General features: G+C 36.9%; 1 protein-coding gene across 1 annotated transcript in view; it reads right to left on the reverse strand.

Annotated features, from left to right (window-relative positions):
* Positions 1–18623, reverse strand: part of LOC125227808 (ecdysone receptor) — a 349096-nt gene extending 330473 nt beyond the window's left edge. The window contains exon 1 of the mRNA XM_048132156.1: positions 18567–18623. The gene's annotated coding sequence lies outside the window, so the exon portion shown is untranslated. The remainder of the gene's footprint in view (positions 1–18566) is intronic.
* Between the last annotated feature and the right edge of the window lie 727 nt (positions 18624–19350).

Below are 19350 nucleotides of genomic sequence, written 5' to 3' on the forward strand. Positions count from 1 at the left end.
TAGGTGAATCTAGTAATAAAGATGATTTACCACCTGCGGAACTACTGCAAGCAGTGATAAACGCATTTTTTGCGTTGTACTTTCCTCGCTATAGTGAGGGGAAAAGTTTTGTGTTACACTCGGGTGCAAATGTATTTTACTTCTCGTGTGTTAAAAAACTCGCATCCCAAACCAAACCCGCACCCGCATCAACTATAGAATCCTTTCACTTGCTCGTTTTTCAATTCCACACTCGGCGTTAAAATACAACTTTGCCCCCTTGTATACAAATAACTATTGCTACACGATCGACCTTTTTCATGAATGGATAATATAGTTATTCTATAGTACCCACAAGTTAACGACCTAATTATTTAGGCACTATACTCAGCATTCAAGGCAAAATAACAGAAGCAGTACGTTTGCGTGACCAATCGGTGTAATTTGGACCATAATTAACTAAAACGTTTGGTCCATTTTGAGGCAAGGTCGGCCGTTACCCCCATAGAAACCCCGTGAATTATGAACGAACTGATGTATATGTTGTTTTTATTTATTGATGTCCACAGATCAGTTACCTATGCGATTAGACAGAGAGAATAGAAAGTGTCATTGTAGCGCTTTGGAACTATAACACTATTTCAGTAAAGTACCGTCACGACACGACAGCTTATTTTAGTTTAATTTTAATTTTTTGATACAGCTAGGCATTATTCATAATGCCCGGGCATTATACATAATGCCCTTATTAATCACTTGGTCCATAACATACCTACTTATTTATAAAGTGATTATAACTTCTAGTAGAACAGTTTAGTTTTGAAAGAATCATGAGTGCATCGTACACTTAATAAATGAAGCCACGTTTATGTAGTGAAGTGTAGTTGACGACCGGTTTGGCGCAGTCGATAGTGACCCTGCCTGCTACGCCGCGGTCCCGGGTTCGAATCCCGGTAAGGGCATTTATTTGTGTGATGAGCACAGATATTTGTTCCTGAGTCATGGATGATTTCTATGTATATAAGTATTTGTATATTATATATATCGTTGTCTGAGTACCTGCAACACAAGCCTTCTTGAGCTTACCGTGGGACTCAGTCAATCTGTGTAACAATGTCCTATAATATTTATTTATTTATTTAAGTCTTCTTTAACTCATACAATACGGAGTCTATTGGATGTACCCTTTCTTGGTGCCACTAACCCGCGACATTGAGGAATTAACGTGTGTACGACCTTTTTATCGGTCATCTAGTACGTGCAGCAACTAGCAAAGCTGCCCTGTCTGAAGGACTTGTGCACCTTTAGGACTAAAGGTGTACGCACACAGCGACATCTTACACGAGCATAATTTAGGTAGGTATACATCCGAAATCGGATCTAGGAACTATGCAGATTTCGGAAATAGGATACGATTCATACGATACCTAATAGCTACTAATGTGTCAAAATAAAATGTGACGTTTCTTGAACCGAATTCATTGGGTACGGTCAGCCAAGAAAGTGGTTTACCACTTTTCGACATTATTTTAAACAAAGGTCGAAAAGTGGTAAACCACTTTTTTGGTTGACTGTACATGTCAATCATTTTGAGTACATATGGTGCCATGCCACTATAGCACTAGTGCGAGATATGGTACTTATGTGAGTTATGTGCATATGCCTATATGTAAAAATTGCAAAGGGTACATGTACATGCATGTAGGTACTGATACGCCGTATAATACACGTGCGAAGAGAAAATTTGTTTTGAACTTCCTCTTTTCCGCACTTGTATCGTAATTTACTATTTTGACACTGACAAACTGGTAGCGTATCGCTACCAGTTTGCTATCTTTTGAAGCATTGTTGATATGGGCTGCTATTCTGATTTGGCAAAAAAAAAGGAAAAAGGTAGTAAAAAATTCATCAGTGAATAAAACATATTAAACTTGTTCTATTACCTTTGTTTAATAATTTTAGCGACAAAAACTAAAACTATAGTAAAGCCGATCTGTCTGGAGGACTAAAGTGTAGTTAGCGACAAAACTCAAAAAGTCAAAACTACAAAACTAAAACTATAGTAAAGCCGATCTGTCTGGAGGACTAAAGTGTAGTTAGCGACAAAACTCAAAACTACTAAAACCATTCTGTCTGGAAGACTAAAGTGTACGCACCTGGCGTGAAACTTGCTACACGAGAATCATTAACATATCCGAAATAGGATCGAATAGTTCGATTTACATTAATTTGACAGTGAAAATAAACATAATGGAATTTTTGACACAGTTAAATAATAGAAGGAGTTAAAGTACGTAGGTATGTGCTTTTATGAAAAAGTCACATGGAAATTTCCGCACTATTATGTAGTGTAATGTAGGTACTATTTTGACACTGACAGACTGGTGGTGTGTCGCTATCTTTAAAGCCAGTATTTAAAGCATTGTTCAAATGCGCTGATAGTCTGATTTGGCAAAAAAAAGGAAAAATATAGTAAAAAATTCATCAGTAAATAAAACATATTAAACTTGTTCTATTACCTTTGTTTAATAATTTTGACAGTGAAATAAACATAATGGAATTTTCGACACAGTTAAATAATAGAAGGAATTAAAGTACGTATGTGCTTTTATGAAAAAGTCAGATGGAAATTTCATAAAAACGCAATAAACGCATCATGGGTGTGCCTGAATATGCTGAGTTGCTGACCCATCTAGATCCTGCAAATCATAATATATAATTATATTAATTATGCATGTGCAACAGAGATATCAACAAGTTGCTTAATGTACGAACATCCTCGTTGACAGCTTTAATTTAGTGATACAAATTCCTTAACGAACTTTATTTCATAAATGTACGTAAACTTCGTAAATAACTTTATTTCATAATTTTGACATGTAAAAGTGCCCCTGTTGTCTATTTCCTGAATAAATGTTTTGAGTTTTTGATACGACGAATCTCTGACAGTCTTTAATCGTAAACAAACCTAATAATGAAAAATTGAAATAGGTCGTAAATCCGCAGCTGTCGGCTAATCGAACAGTATAATAAAGAGTAAATCATACGTATGGCTGTCATCACTGAAAATCGACTCGGTTACCTCACAGTTACCGTCTGACAAAAACGCGAACAGTCGACCTGTCATATGTCACTCATACAAGCATAGTACGCGTTCACCTACACGAGCTTAGACTGTGTGCTAGGAACGCGCCTCTTTCATATATTTAATCGCTAGTGTCCGAGGTGTGCTTATAGGACATATAATTTAGTTCTGTAGGTTAATAAAATTAGTGGAATTGGAGCGTTAAGGATGTTTATTGATTGATTAGATTATTTTATATTTTGGAAAACAAACTAATCATTCAATTGAATTAGTAGTAGTAGTAGTAACGCTTTATTGTACAAAACACATTAAAAATAACATATTAAGATGTGAAGTACGAAGACAAACTTATCCGTTTGAGGATCTTTGAGGTAGTGAGGATTGATCAATTCCAACAAAGTTATTTGGTACCCCCTAGGTACCTGCCACTTAATTTTGCTCATTTTGGAGGTCTACTTTTAAATTTGAAAATAATTATTTTATGAATCGTATAAAATGTAAAATATAAACAATAAGTGAGATAAAATACACAATGTCTTCTTTGAGACAAACCATGAGTAGCATTATTTTTAATGCTTAATACGTTGTTCATTTATAATTTTGTGACTCCAAAAGTTAAGTTCCGTCAAAAGGAAAATTTCCGTCCATGGTACTACTTAAAATTTCAGAGGACAAACGATTTTTTTTCTACGATTAAAAATGAAAGAAATATACCTCTATAAACCTACGCTTTCGGAACGGTGGATTCCTGACTGAATTGGCCGCATTGACCTTAGCAGCGGGTCATACCATAACCGTTTCTTGCCGCCACCCACCATGGTTGATGGAAAACACTCATAAATCATCGCCGATGATGAGTACAATGACATGACGCTGTTTAAATAAATATAACATTGATGTCGCGTGCGCTATGGCGTGAAATCGATCAATACAAGTTCCTATGGACGCTTTTAAATAGAGATCCGTTGGCCAAGTTATTAAGAGTGGTACAGACGCTTTTTTCGTCGACTTTAATCTGTCAATTAGGTCACTATATGTAGACTAAACTATAAGTGCTAACTTTTCAGTGTTGGATAGTGTATGGCACTTGACAACTATAATATTATTTCATTTTAAGACTAACCCACATGTGGATTGTGGTACCTAAATGACGAAGCCTGTTGCGGATAGCTTTATTGTTTGTGTGTAAGGACGACGCATTGCTGATTTTGTACCCTCTTGACGAAGCCTGCGTTGCTGATATTCAGTTGTAAAGTAATTAAAATTGCCAATAAATTGTTAAGTATTGATCAGAATCTTTTAAGTCTGCACCAAAGAGGATAGAGTATTATAGAGAGTTACTGTCAAAGTAAAATGTGTAATCACAGTGCATCTTAGACTGCCATCTCTCGACACAGGCTTAAGTTTTAATCCTCAGTTTTGACATTTTGGCCCATATTGTTAGCTTGATATGTGTTAAAATGACAAATATTAATATTAATATTATTTCTACTTATCCTGGCCTTTGCAAGGTTCACTTTTCTACTTGCTTTCCTTAATTTTCCACGATCCCATGCGTCTTTTCGCGTCAGATGTTTTAGACGCTATCACGATTTTCGCTTCTTGGTTTACTTATCATTCTTATTTAAGGAAAAGTACATTTTTTCCAGAAAAATTAGAAGAACCCTAATGAAGTTAAAAAGTCTTGGCAAAAGTAAGGTATGATTAATAGCGTATCAATATTCGCCGCTCGCGCAGATAACTGCCCACCTCCGACTGACGTGAATGGCATAAACAAATGCCTATGACTGTGACTTATCGTTTTTTTTCTAGTCGGCTTGCCCAGCAGTGGGAAAAGCCTCTTTTCTTTTCCACCACTTCAACCCTGTCGTTTGTACTTTCCCGTCAATTTGGATAAAATGTGTCCAAGTCGCACCATCACCTTTCCGGTGTGCCTTACATCATCTATATGAATTATCTGTGTATCATAATTCACAGTCCATTAATGTTGCCCCGCGAATCAAAGTAGCCCCAGTTTATGGTAAGGTTCTCATTAATTGGTCAAGTAAAACTCAAGCAGAAAAGTATAATGTGATAAAGATGACATTATACACGATGCCCCAAGGCTATGCCACATGGAGGGAAAGTACCTTATTAAGTATATCATAATATATGATATTTTGCATGTACTTAAAAAATGTTATGGTTATGTGATTTATGTAACGTTGCTTTCCATGGCATCTGTTTTTTTTTATTAAATAAATATAGGACATTCTCACACAGATTGACTGAGGCCCACGGTAAGCTCAAGAAGGCTTGTGTTGTGGGTACTCAGACAACGATATATATAATATATAAATATGTTCATGTAAATAAAGAATTTATTAATACTTATAGAAAACATCCATGACTCAGCAACAAATATTTGTGCTCATTACACAAATAAATGCCCTTACCGGGATTCGAACACGGGACCGCGGCGTAGCAGGCAGGGTCACTACCGACTGCGCCAGACCGGTCGTCATCTGTTTATAGGTAGGTACTAGATAATAAATAGATTATACTCTTCATCTACTCTTTTCGTACACAATTTTGACTTTGACACAGCTTTTGATGACTTCATAATATGTGCCCACATGAGATGAATAGATATTGTGCTGTTGCCGACTTTTTTAAATATTACTTGTCAAAGTGTCATGTTTCGTTTACCGATTGTATGACTCTTTATAAAAAAACATACGGCACTTCTGACTCCTGTTTAAAAAAAAAAATAAGCAGCGTAATATGTCTGCAGGTTGAATATTGCATTCTCGAGGGCTCAGACACAGTATAAGGATAAATCAGTAGTTAATCTCCGGCAGCGGCGACGCGGTCGTTACTACTGCGCAAGGTCACGCAGGGTTGTACCTGTGCTACTGTCCTACTCGTAGTAACTGTGTATGGCGCTATGCTAGTACCAACGCTCTTTCTACCTTTTTATCTAATAAAGATTCAAGTACGTGTTTGTTTCTTAAATACTGACGAAATCGTATTTACATAAAATGTTTGAATAGATGTTTGCACAATATTTAAGTAGGTACCAAACTTTCGAGCTAGATAGATCGCAGCATCTACCTAAATGTCGTTACAGATAAATCCTTATTGATTTTAATGATTCTAGCTTTAAATCTCACTTTTACGTGCTTTTACGCCATTTACGTAAGCAATAATGTACCTAACACTGCAAAAATATAACAACCACTTACTTTTCTGGGTGTCTAGGAATTCTAAAGAACATTCTGACATTTCCGCATTTTGAGAACTGTTCTCCATACACCCATAAACACTACAGTAACGAAAATATGTCTTCGGTGCTGACGTCATTTTTTCCCGAACTCAACATGTCAACACAGCGCGCGAACGCGGCCCCAACTGTCCAGCCCAATACTTACCAGTTTCGCATGTATTCGGTGCATATGGAGAGTAGTTTTCGACACACCGCGCGGAGTGAAGTTTGTTAGAAGAGTTATTACTGCTTTATACTGTGGCTCAGATTTCCAATGTAGCAAATGCATATTGCTTCCCCGGAAGGCTGTGATGTTTTAAAGAGATTTCCTGCCATGGTACTGGGTAGAACTTTACTTTATATGAATATTAGTCTCATATAAAATATATAGATCTATGTAAATGAAAACCTTAAACTTTTACGTTTATATTTAGAGTGACTATGGTAAAAATCTGGATTATGTACGTCTATCAATAAAAACTTGACAACCAATCATGGTCAAGCATGTTAAAATAAGTTAGAATGATTTATCTACGAAACAATTTATGTGTTTGGAATTGAATTAAATTGCTTGCAGAATAATAAGATCAATTTCTACGGCTTTCATGCTATCTTGGAATTCTTGGGTTACAAAAATAATTTTTATTTTTATTAGAATTTAATTTAAAATAACTATAAATTAGGTAAATTATTGTATCACAAATATAGTTCATACAGTTTTTCTCCAAATTTTCTCTTGGCTGAATATAAGACCTACTTCACTACGTCTAGATAAATTAAATTCCCCAAAGCCACATCTGAAATTATTTGTGTTATCAATGTCAAACCGAGCGGCGCGTTGAAATAGTTCGCGTATTTATTTGACATTTTTGGCGTTGCATTATCCCGAACGCTCCCGAATCCGCCATGACACTTGACAGACGCGGATGACAGATGAGCGCCTACGCAGACCGCAGGTGCCAAATTGTGTAAAATGACTAAATAATTTGGTGTGAAATTATAAACGTCCACGTTTTTATTTACAGTGTAAACAAGAGTAAAAAATATATATCAGATCAATAAATAAGTTGTGAGTAAACTTAAATCTATATATTTTTATATTACAAGCCTATATTGTGTCCCACTGCTGGGCAAAGGCCTCCCCCTTAGATTTCCACTCGTCCCGGTTCTGGGCGATCTCCGGCCAGTTGTTGAGATACACGTCCAGGTCATCCCGCCATCTCCGCCTGGGCCTGCCAGATCCTCGTCCGTTTTGCGGCATCCATACTGTGGCTACTTTAGCCCACCTCTGTGGATGCATACGGCAAACATGGCCTGCCCAGTCCCATTTCAGCTTGGCGGTCTTAACTCCAACATCAATAATGCGTGTTTTTGAGCGCAGCGTAGAGTTTCGGATTCGGTCAATCCGTTTAACTCCTAAAATGCTACGCTCCATAGCTCTTTGACAAACCTTCAATTTGGTCTTTTGCGCCTCGGTGAGTGACCACGTTTGAGCACCGTAGGTTAGGACAGGCAGGATGCACATGTCGACGAGTTTCCGTTTCAAGGTCAAAGGAAGGTCACCCTTCATCAGTTCCTTCATAGACCAATAGCTCCTCCACGCGTTTTGAATTCGTCTTTCGACTTCTTTTTCTTGTCTATGGCTGAAGGAAACTAATTGGCCTAGGTACAGATACTCGTCGACATAGTTTATTGCCTGCCCGTCTACCTCGACCCTACGTTTTGTGCTGTTGGTCATTATCTGCGTTTTGGTCCTATTCATTGTAAGACCAACTTGAAGGATTGCTGAGCTTAGTTCTTGGAGCATTATTTGGAGTTCTCGGGCTGATGAGGCAAACAGGACAATGTCATCGGCGAAGCGAAGATTTGTTAATCTTCGGTTTTCAATGACAATGCCTTTGTTTTCCCATAATGCCGCCAAGCTTCTAAATACCTGTTCGAGGGTACTTGTGAAAAGTTTTGGGGATAACGGGTCTCCCTGTTTTACGCCTCTTTCGATTTTGAACGCCTGACCGGAAGATTGTAATTTTATATTGGCGGTACTGCTATTGTAAATGGACGTGAGTAAATTTATGTATGTGGGTTCTATTTCCTGATGATGAAGTGATGTAAATATGGACTCGTGGGTAATACTGTCAAAAGCCTTTGTATAATCCACAAAGGCTAAGTATAAGGGTATCTTATATTCGTGGCACTTTTCTAATAACTGGTTTAGTGAATGTAGGTGATCAGTAGTGGAGAAACCGGGACGGAACCCGGCCTGTTCGGGGGGTTGGTGCTTGTCTAGTTGTCCAGCAATACGACGTTCTATTACTTTGATGAATGCTTTGTACATATGGGATACCAGACTTATAGGGCGATAGTTGTTAATATTGCTCTTGTCGCCCTTTTTATGGAGCAATATTATGTTGGCGTGGGTCATCTGTTTGGGGATTTGTCCGGATTTTAGTATGCTGTTAAATAACTTTGTTATATGTGGAAGCAGTGTAGTTTTACCTAGAATTAAGCATTCAGTACTGAGACCATCTTCTCCTGGGCTTTTCCCAAATTTCATAGTTCGAAGAGCCTGATTTACTTCGTAGTCTGTAATTGGGTGGATGTTTTCTGTACAGATGTATGGATTGGAAACGGTGGCAAATTTGTTTGAGTTAGAGTAAAGCTTTTTATAGTAATTGGTGCATATTTCTAAAATTTTATCTCTGCTATGTTGCTTGATGTTATTTTCATCCGTCAAACTGTTTATCCATGACTTTGTTCCTTGATGGATTCCCTGACGGACTGTTTTTAGTGATGTATTTTTGTTTAGTGCTGTTTTAACTGCGGTGGTATTAAATGTTCGAATGTCACGTCTGATGCTACGTTTTACCATTCTGTCCAGGCTATTGAAGTCTTGGGAGGCTATAGATAAATGCTTCCTTTGTTCAATTAATTCTAGTGTATTGTGCGAAAGTTTTTTATGTCTATGGTTATTGGTTTTAATTTTGTTGCTAGCAGATCTTACGCAATGTAGGATTTTCTGGTACTGATCTTCTGTGTCATCGGCGTCAATGGTAAGTGTTTTAAATTGATTCTGCAATTCTAAATTGAATACCTCATAGTTGTTTGTTATGTTGAATCTGTCGAGGTTCTTAGTTCGGGTTAGGAAAGTCTTTTGACGCAAAATTTTGAATTTGAAAGCTAGTTTTGCACGTACCGGTCTATGATCTGAACTGAATCTAATTTGGTTTATTGTACTTATGTCATTAATAATGTCTAACTTGGGAGCCAATACAAAATCTATTTCATTTTTGTGGATGCCATTTGGTGACGCCCAGGTCCAACGTCTCTGTTCTCTTTTTCTAAAATAGCTATTGCAGACCTTTAACCCTTGTCCAAAAGCGAAATGAAGAAGTCGTGTCCCTATATATATATATCAAATCTATATATATATATCAAAAATAGGAAAGTGTGTGTGTCTGTTTGTTTGTCAGTCTTTCACGGAAAAACGAAGCGACCAATTGACGTGATTTTTATTTTAAGTGAAAATATTTGAAGGGATGGCCAGTGATATAGGCTACTTTTTGTCTCTTTCTAACCCCCTCTTCCCTTAAATGGGGGGTGGAAGTTTGTATGGAGCATTCCGCCATTTACGAATTTAGCGCGAGCGAAGCTGCGGGCAAAAGTTAGTAAGTCAATAAAGAAAATATTTCTTAATAGTCATTTACGTATTCAAATACATTGGACTTAGTTTACAAAAACCTACACCAAGCTTGTACCTCTGATCTTAGTTTATTATTTACTTTATCTGTTTAATATAACAGGGCTGCAAAAAATGCAAACACGCCACACACCTCAGATATTTGTGAATTTGGAATTTTTACTACTCAAATATTAGCTTAAGCCTAGCCAACCGACTAGACTAACTACAAAAAGGCAAACACAGAAAAAAAATAAAGTTGACTTGTAATTTACATACCTACTGTACATGGGTTTACAGACACCAGTAAGTAAACAAAGTTAAAGACTACCGATAATGATTTTATCGTTTGGCAACTTAGATTATCATAAAGCAGGAAATATATCAGATATATACTGATTTTTTTTCATTTTCTTAGATTTTCATCACTGTCATCAGTGTGAAAGCCAGTATGATTTGTAATACCAAAATGCAACGGCTGTCAATTTAATTCGACTAGATTTATTTGTTCCGCAATGTTGGCACAAAGTGCTCGCATGAGCGATCGTAGGTACTATACCTAATGGAGGGCTGATCACAACTACCGCAAAAAGTTCAAATAACAAGCAGATGTTTTTAATGGAGTAAAATGATTTGTTTGACAGTGGTTACCGCATGAGCTGAAACTATCGAACCCTAAAAATCAGTCGAACGCACAGTCCGTTCGGAAAGGTCGTTGTGCTGCTGTGACGTCACACGCGACCTTGACGCCTCTCGGTGCACGTGAAAAATGGCGCCGACAATGTGCCAGTACGCGTAAGTTTTTAATTTTTATTGCTTTTTGCATTTAAAAAATATGAGCTGCCAGTATTTTTCTGTCTTAACTGGCCAGTTATTTCTGTCACCAGTAAAAAGTAAGAGTTGTGGCGCACTCACTTTGTTCCTAGAAATAAAAAAAATGTGGACGTACGCGTATTAGGGTCGACCATCAATGGAAAAGCAGACACACACTTTCCCATTTAAAATAGAATTTCGCGCTTTTGGGCTGAAGCTCGTGACTTGATGCATTGTAATTGTATCTATACTCTGTCAAGCAAGTCTGTCAGTAAAGAAGAACAAAGAAAACTATAGGTATCCTTTTCTCTAGCACCCTAAAGAAAAGGATGCATATAGTTTTCTTTGTTCTTATTTACTGACAGACTTGTTTGAGAGAGTATACTAAGGTTCTAAAGAAAGTTATTTTGAAATTTAATTTTTTGCTTCTGGTATTTATTTACCAATGCATGTTAATATACTCTTTACTACTTTTCGCTCGCTTCATTCGTATCGTAAATTCAGTAAGACGGGTACTAAAACTGCATTTTATTTTTCGTTTGAAGTCGGGTTGTTGTTCGATAAGCCAGCTGCACATAGCTGGGTTAATTAGTTACCTACTTATTCATTATTTTCACTTTTATACTGGCTGTTGGTCGCGGTTTTGCACGCCTGGATAAGTTTCTAGTTTTAGTTTGGTCCATGGTACAAAACGTCAGAAATTTCAAACCAAGTAACTGACACATTGTATATTAAGCGGCAGGAATCAAAATTCTTGCCCAAAAAAGATGTTCTTTGACAAAATAATTACAAACCACCCTTTACGTTATCCATACTGAGTAAGTAATATTACCTACAAATGGAAAATTGTGCCATGTGATGTGTTACCTCTTCACGATTATACCGATTACCAGATTTTGTTTAATAGTACAGGGATAATTTGAGAGTCAGGGAAAGCTTTGGAATACTTTGGATGAGTTTTGTCCTGGAAATCATTTATTGATTGGGTAAAAATATTGTCACTTCTATTCTGAAGATGAGATAACTAAGACAGCGCCTGTTCATTGATATAAACATGATCACAAATTGAATTATTATTGCTATTACTTTTCATCAGGCATTCAGCAAATTCTAATTGTAACACACTAGGGGCTGATCATCAACAGTTAACTACATTAACGTGACAAGAGGTCTATGGTCTATGGAACTTCACATACAATTTTACCTTACGCTTTAACGTGGGACAGACGGTTTTGTGCAACCGACCAATTAAATGCGTGTTTAACAGTGCATGTGCTGTGGCGAATGCCGGGATAAAGTAAGAAGGATGACGATTGCCTTCATTTTATATCAGGCGCTATCCAAAAACTTATTCTAACAGACTATAAGGCAGATGTATCGACCACTGACAAGAGGTCTATATAACTTTTCAGACAGTAAATTGGTGACAGACGGTTTTGTGCAACCGGCCCTAAGCCGCGGGCAAAAGCCATTAGGTAACAATTTAGAGGCGTGTTTGACAGTAGGGTGCATGTGGCCGTAAGTGGATTTTCGGGCGAATGCGGGCAGCCAGTGCGTAGTTATGAGTCAACCGTCTCATGGCCGTCCTTGCGCCGTCCTCCAAGACTGGGTGTATGGGATACCGGGTTGATGAGGAAAACAAATGCTGGTGGCATTGTAATCGCATAATAACAGACAGTACACAATAACTATCTTGAATATGTATAGTTTAATATTCATCTATCCATAGTTTAGTTAGGTTACAGTTTCCTTTTCCTTCTTTTTATTAAGACACTGCACCTACTTAATCTTTCTGGTTTAGCCCATTGGTTGACTGGTAGAGAATGCCTTGAGGCATTAAGTCCGCCATTTGTACCTTATTTTGTTGTGCAATAAAGATTAAATAAATAAATAAATAAATAACTATTTTAAAATGACTCCATTACAATTTGTAGGTACTCGAACTAGCAGCGGTTTTGTATTTTATTTAATGAGCAAGGAGATAATAAGTGCGCAGAGGGGGTAATATTGGCTCATATAAAATTATTTGTTATAAAATTATTGTTTATACCGATTTGTGTTCCGAATGATCATTTCTCATAATTTTACTTATCATAATTTTGTTTCATCATTATCAATAATACTACTATCACTGTTCATAATAATCATTTAGTCGAAAATTTTTAATCATAAATTCTATAGAAATATTTAATAACATTCATAATTTTGTGTTTAAGAAAATCATTCATCATAAAATTATTTAAAAAGTTTTGGGGAAGTTCTATGAAAAACTTGTGACATTTATAGAAGAGCGCTTGAAGCTTTTACAGTGACATATACAATTTACATTAAAAATTCGTTTCTGGTTCGCTCACGGTCAACCTAATACGCTCCTCCTCGCTACGCTCGTCGTCACACCTAACTGGACTGTCACATGTGATGTCTGTTCTGTTAACAATAATATAACGATAAATTATATTACTCGCAATCGTTATGATCAATAAGTATATAAACATTAGTATAAAACGTATTTATGATGAATGACATTATGTACATAAGTCATTCGAAGTTACGATAGTTATTAACATAAAATTGTTATAAATAATGATCGTTATAATGTAAAATTGTATGAGAAACATTTTCGGACTACCAATAATCTATATAACAATTTTATATGAACTTTGGCGCACCCGAGCAGAGGAGACCTAGCAAAATTTGATAGGGAAACTGTTGTACCATACTTTAAGAAACGCACATCAATGAAGTACGAGTAATAAAGTGTCACCGACGCTATATCATAAATTGCATCTAAACAACATCATGTAACATAAGACATAACACAATCAAGTAGTGGGGCACCAAAAATACCCAGGAGACCGTAACCATGACAACGAGAGACAAGAAAATTTGGTAAACCCTAGTAATCGATGATTTGCAGGCGAATGCGGGCAGTCAGTGCGTAGTTCGTGGCATGAGTCAACCGTCTCAGGGCCGCCCTTGTCCCGTCCTCCAAACTTTGGTAAGGCTGGAGTCAAACGTATGGCGGATTTCAACTACTGATGATATGCGGACGTTTGTTCGATCAGTTGCGTGGTGGGACGATCTTCATATCACATACGTAAACGTACGCCCTAGCCCGAGCTTGGCTAAGGCTAGAATTTTACATATGGAGGGTCGCGGACGAACGCAAACAACTGCCCTTGCTACGGCACGGCATGGGTAAGATTCATAGGAGTCCAACATGTAGCACATCCCAGCAAGCGATGATTTGTGGACGACACCAGTCACTACTTGTGTGTGTGTGTGTGTGTGTGTGTGTGTGTGTGTGTACACTTAACACAGCAAAAGCGAGTGTACAAGTTTCTAATGGGTTAGCAACGCGCATGTGACACTCCTTGAGTTGCAAGCGCCCATAGGATTCGGTGACCGCTTTCCATCCTAGGCCACTCTAGAACTCTATCTTATTTAAACCGTGTTCTATTTGCCATAACGAGTCACATTGGCGTTTACTGTGCAAAGGTTCTACAGTAGCCTATGATTCAAATTGGTTGACTATACAATAATACTAATATTTTGTCGAAATCGCTTATCCGACTGTTGTACTCGTTTCTTACCCTTTCCGCTTAACAATGACTCCACCTTTACCTCGCGTTATATATGAGCGGTCGAGTGCATTTGGCTCGTTCATTATACTTCTAATGATCTGTCGAAAACGCTTATCCCATTTTTTACTTAATTGCTCCTTTAGAAGGCAACAGTGGCTTTATTTTTTTAAATCGTATGTCATAAAAAGTGAATTTTGCCAATAATGTGCTTTTACTGCGATAATAAAGGTTTATAATTTAGATTTATTTTACGTTTACTAACAATATGGTTATGTCGAGAAATGAAACTATAGTCTATTGATTTTTATTTTCATTGCACGCTCTCGTGTAGATCTAAAGAAATTTACTCGCTATGAAGTTGCTGTTCAAAATGCTAAGCTAAGGCCTGATTTAGACGGCCTGCGAACTCGCATGCGATGTTAGTTACATTGCGGGCTGTCGAGGTTACATACAAGGCAGCCCAGCCATCAAATACCGCAATGTAATAAAACTCGTATGCGAGTTCTCGTACCGTCTAAATGGGCCCTAATATTCCAATCGTTTACTTTTCGTGGCATAGGCGTGGTATAGCGTAGTCATCTCTCTCTATATGTCTATCTCTTCTCATTGGTACTTAATCAGAGGAATACGAGAATATTTAATTCCAACATTTCTGAGTTATTGTCCTTTATTCTGTGGCCTCCATTTGTACGGTTTTGTTTGACGAGGTTATTTTAAACCTTTTTATAGCACTTCAATTCGCACTATCACCCTCACTAAAGATCGGATCAATGATAAATGAGTGGACTGTTTTGTTTAGCAACGTTAAGTCTTCGGTGTTCTTGAAATATTCTATACTAAAAGGGATTTTATTAATTTTGTCAACACATCGATTATAAAACGAATGATTTATATAATTAGTGAATCTACGGTTGTATTCACGGTATTATATTGCTATTGCTGCGACATGTTTCGGGCCAATTGAAAGTCCACGGAGTTTAGCCGCCGCGTGAACTCCTATATGCCTGAAGAGGGGCCTCCAAATTAGCCCGAAACATGTCGCAGCAATAGCGATATAATAATAACGTGAGTACAACCGTAGATTCAGTAATTATTTGAAAGTTTAACGTGTACGAATGATTTATAGTTAGGTAAAATTCTGTATTGACTTTCACATAATTAAAATGATTTCAATTATTTCTTACGGCTTACAACACATTTTATGAATTTAAATAATTCCTTTCACACGAAGTCTAAATCTAAAGTACCTAGAATAATCTTGATACGTACTATCTGGGTCGAAAAAGCTCGAGAATGTAACAAACTCTAACTGGAAATAACATAAAAATATTAAAAAGCCAAAAATATACTCATTTTGTTTACATATGGATGCTTAAATGAAATTATAGTCGCTGTTCTTTGCGGCACCAGTGTAAACAGTGTGATGTTGATGGCCTTTTAGTAGCATAATGAATTGAAGTATTTGAAGTACAAATCGCACTTAGGTAAACAAGCTACCCATCACTAATCTCACATTATACACGAGTACACAGATTACTTCTTCAACGTTGACTGCTAACGTGTTTATACCGAGTGTACCCTTTAACATGGGCAGTAAACAGAGTCTGGAAATTTCGTAGCGTAGATAAACGAGAAGTCCCTATGAGGCTCCGGCAATAAATTAAAAGGTAGTGCTCGCATTTTTTTAAAAGTTTCAATAGGTAGACGTTTGACCACGATCACACTTGATGGTAAGTGATGATGCGGTCTAAGGTGGAGCACGCTTACCATTTACAATGTAGTTATAGCGTCTTTGCTGGTCTAAACAAAAATTTAAAAATTGTTGAGTGCTCTTCAACTCAACTTCAAATGGTTAAATCCAATCTGCTTTAAGATTGATTATTTCAATTAAATACATGTATGTACATAATATATTTAATTAATGAATAAATATTATAGGACATTCTTACACAGATTGACTGTGCCCCACGGTAAGCTCAAGAAGGCTAGTGTTGTGGGTACCATATATATAATATACAAATATTAGACAACGATGTATATAATATACAAATACTTATATACATAGAAAACATCCATGACTCAGGAACAAATTTCTGTGTTCATCACACAAATAAATGCCCTTACCGGGATTCGAACCCGGTATTTTTTATAATTAATTTTGTTAAGATAAGTGACACAACTGAGTTTGAAGTTAAGCGACACTAAACAATTTTGAATACCACTTGTACATACATACATACATACATACATATAATCACGCCTGTATCCCATAAAGGGGTAGGCAGAGCACATGAACTACTAAGTTTCAGTGCCACTCTTGGCAAAAAGGGGTTGATAGAAATCCAAATTGTGACATTGCAGTGACAGGTTGCCAGCCTCTCGCCTACGCCACAGTTTGACCCATATCCCACAGTCGACTTTTACGACACCCACAGGAAGAATAGGGGTGGTGAAATTCTTAACCCGTCACCACACGGGCACCACTTGTGTTTTGATTTTAATTAGGAAAGACTCAATACATTACGAATTTTGTAACAGCGTGACAACTGACGTCAAACACACTTATGATAGCGGATACTGAAAATTAATACTTAGTTGATTTTCATTAAAGAGGATTGAATATTATTGAGAGTTACTGTCGAAGTAAAATGTGTAATCACAGTGCATAGACTGCCATCTCTTGACACAGAACAGGCTTAAAACTTTTGAACCTTAAGTAGTTTTGACAATTTGGCCCATATTCTTAGCTTGATATGTTTTAAAATGTCAAATATTAATATTAGCGCGCCATCTATCTGAGCGTACCCCTAAGGTGTAATGCCATCTAGGCCACCGTACCTTTTTCTGTATGGTACTAAGGTACTTTTATTTATCTATCTATTTCTTAGACTTCATCTGTCTATACTGATTTATATATGTCTTTGATTTGCATGAAACAGATAAATCTAAAGAATTCAGCCTTAAAAGTTTTTGGGTAAATGTTGATTATTTTAAGAACATTTTTTTATTTATTGCTCTTGTTACAGGAAACATTCTGTATACTGAATTTGTAAGATTACGAGAAATGACTAATTATCTTGTTTGAATCAAGGAAGTCAGGGGTAATCGAGCGGTAAGATTGACTAAGTTTCTGCGTTTGATAATCTTGTCTTTGAAACGCCTACATACATACAAAATTACCTAAAAATGTTTTGAGCTTGCCCTTGGTAATGCGTAATGTATGTTAATATGGTAGTTTAGAAAATTTCAATATTTACGTGTTTCTGAGAAAATGGGTCTTGACAGACAGACGGATAGACAGACGGACACCAAAGTATTTCTATAAGGGTTCCGGATTTTGCTTTAGAGATGGGCATTTTCGCGAGACGAATCACCAAAAATATTTTTCTAAGGTAGGTAAATTCTCAGAATCACGAGCACTTTCGATCTAAGACAAAAAACAAGAAACAAAAAAATGGTCCTAAAAATTTCTATTATTTTATAATTTTTCAAACACTTTGTAACCGCTGTATAATATACAAAGTGTTTGAAAAATGGTAACAAAGTGGAACAATTAAATTTGGGACGATTTTTTCCGCCTAGTAAGATGGAAAGGGCTCATGATTCTGAGAATAAAAAACATTCAATATACCTCTTTTAGAAAAAAATGTTTTTGAATTTTTTTTCGCGAAAATGCCCAGTTACGGAAATTTAAAAATATCTAAAGTATCCATACTAATATTATAAATGGGAAAGTGTGTGTGTCTGTTTCTTTGTCCGTCCTTCACGGCAAAACGGAGCGACGAGATGACGTGATTTTTTAAGTGGAGAAAGGGATGGAGAGTGAGATAGGCTACTTTTTGTATTTTTCTAACGCGAGTGAAGCCGCGGGCAAAAGCTGGTCCATACTAATATTATAAATGGGAAAGCTCTTTCACGGCAAAACGGAGCGTTGAATTGTCGTGATTTTTGAAGTGGAGATAGTTGAAGGGATGGAAAGCGACATAGGCTACTTTTTGTCTCTTTCTAACCCCCCACTTTCCTAGCATGGGGGGGGGTGGAAGTTTGATTGGAGCATTCCGCAATTTTCGAATTTAACGCGACCGAAGCCGCGGGTAAAAGCTAGTATTTTAATAAAACTGACAAGCCTTTAACATAATCGATTATGTAAATCACAAGCTTAAATATCCTTAAATCGAAACTCACCGTTTATTAACGCGAATCCGTCAGATGCGTTGGTGGATATCGTCAGGATCACACTGTATCTGTAACAAACATGTTTACATGAATAACTCTCGAACAGATCCTTCGTATTTGCACGGTAATTTATTGTTCAAAGGAATTGAGATCAAAGGATAACGTCGCGTATGAAATAATCAGATACATGTTTTAGCAAAAAAGGCGAGATATTTTGATATTCTTATATTCTTTTAATATTAGACCCATTTAGAATGTTGTGGGTTGTGCTCACTTTTTGTACCTACTACATAGAGTTCTACAGTGACTACAGTCTGGCAATAACCTAACAATAAAATTAAAATTTTGAAAAAAACTCCGACAGCGACATAGTTGACAGATTTTCATGAAACATGGCTAACAACACTCCCGACTAACTCAGCTTTCAGACAAAAAAAAAACTAAATCTAAATCGGTTCATTCGTTCGGGAGCTACGATGCCACAGACAGACACACATAGACAGAGACAGACAGACAGACAGACAGACAGACAGATGGACAGACAGACAGACACGTCAAACTTATAACACCCCGTCGTTTTTGCGTCGGGGGTTAAAAAATAGTAGAAATGAAAAAGTGGCGTTTGATTGCACATATTGACTGGAAAGAGCGACAATACACTATTTACTTAGGTATGTATCCATACTAATATTATAAATGGGAAAGTGTGTGTGTGTCTGTTTGTTTGTCCGTCTTTCACGGCAAAACGGAGCGACGAATTGACGTGATTTTTTAAGTGGAGATAGTTGAAGGG

This window comes from Leguminivora glycinivorella, chromosome 7, assembly GCF_023078275.1.
Source record: "Leguminivora glycinivorella isolate SPB_JAAS2020 chromosome 7, LegGlyc_1.1, whole genome shotgun sequence".
NCBI lineage: Eukaryota > Metazoa > Arthropoda > Insecta > Lepidoptera > Tortricidae > Leguminivora > Leguminivora glycinivorella.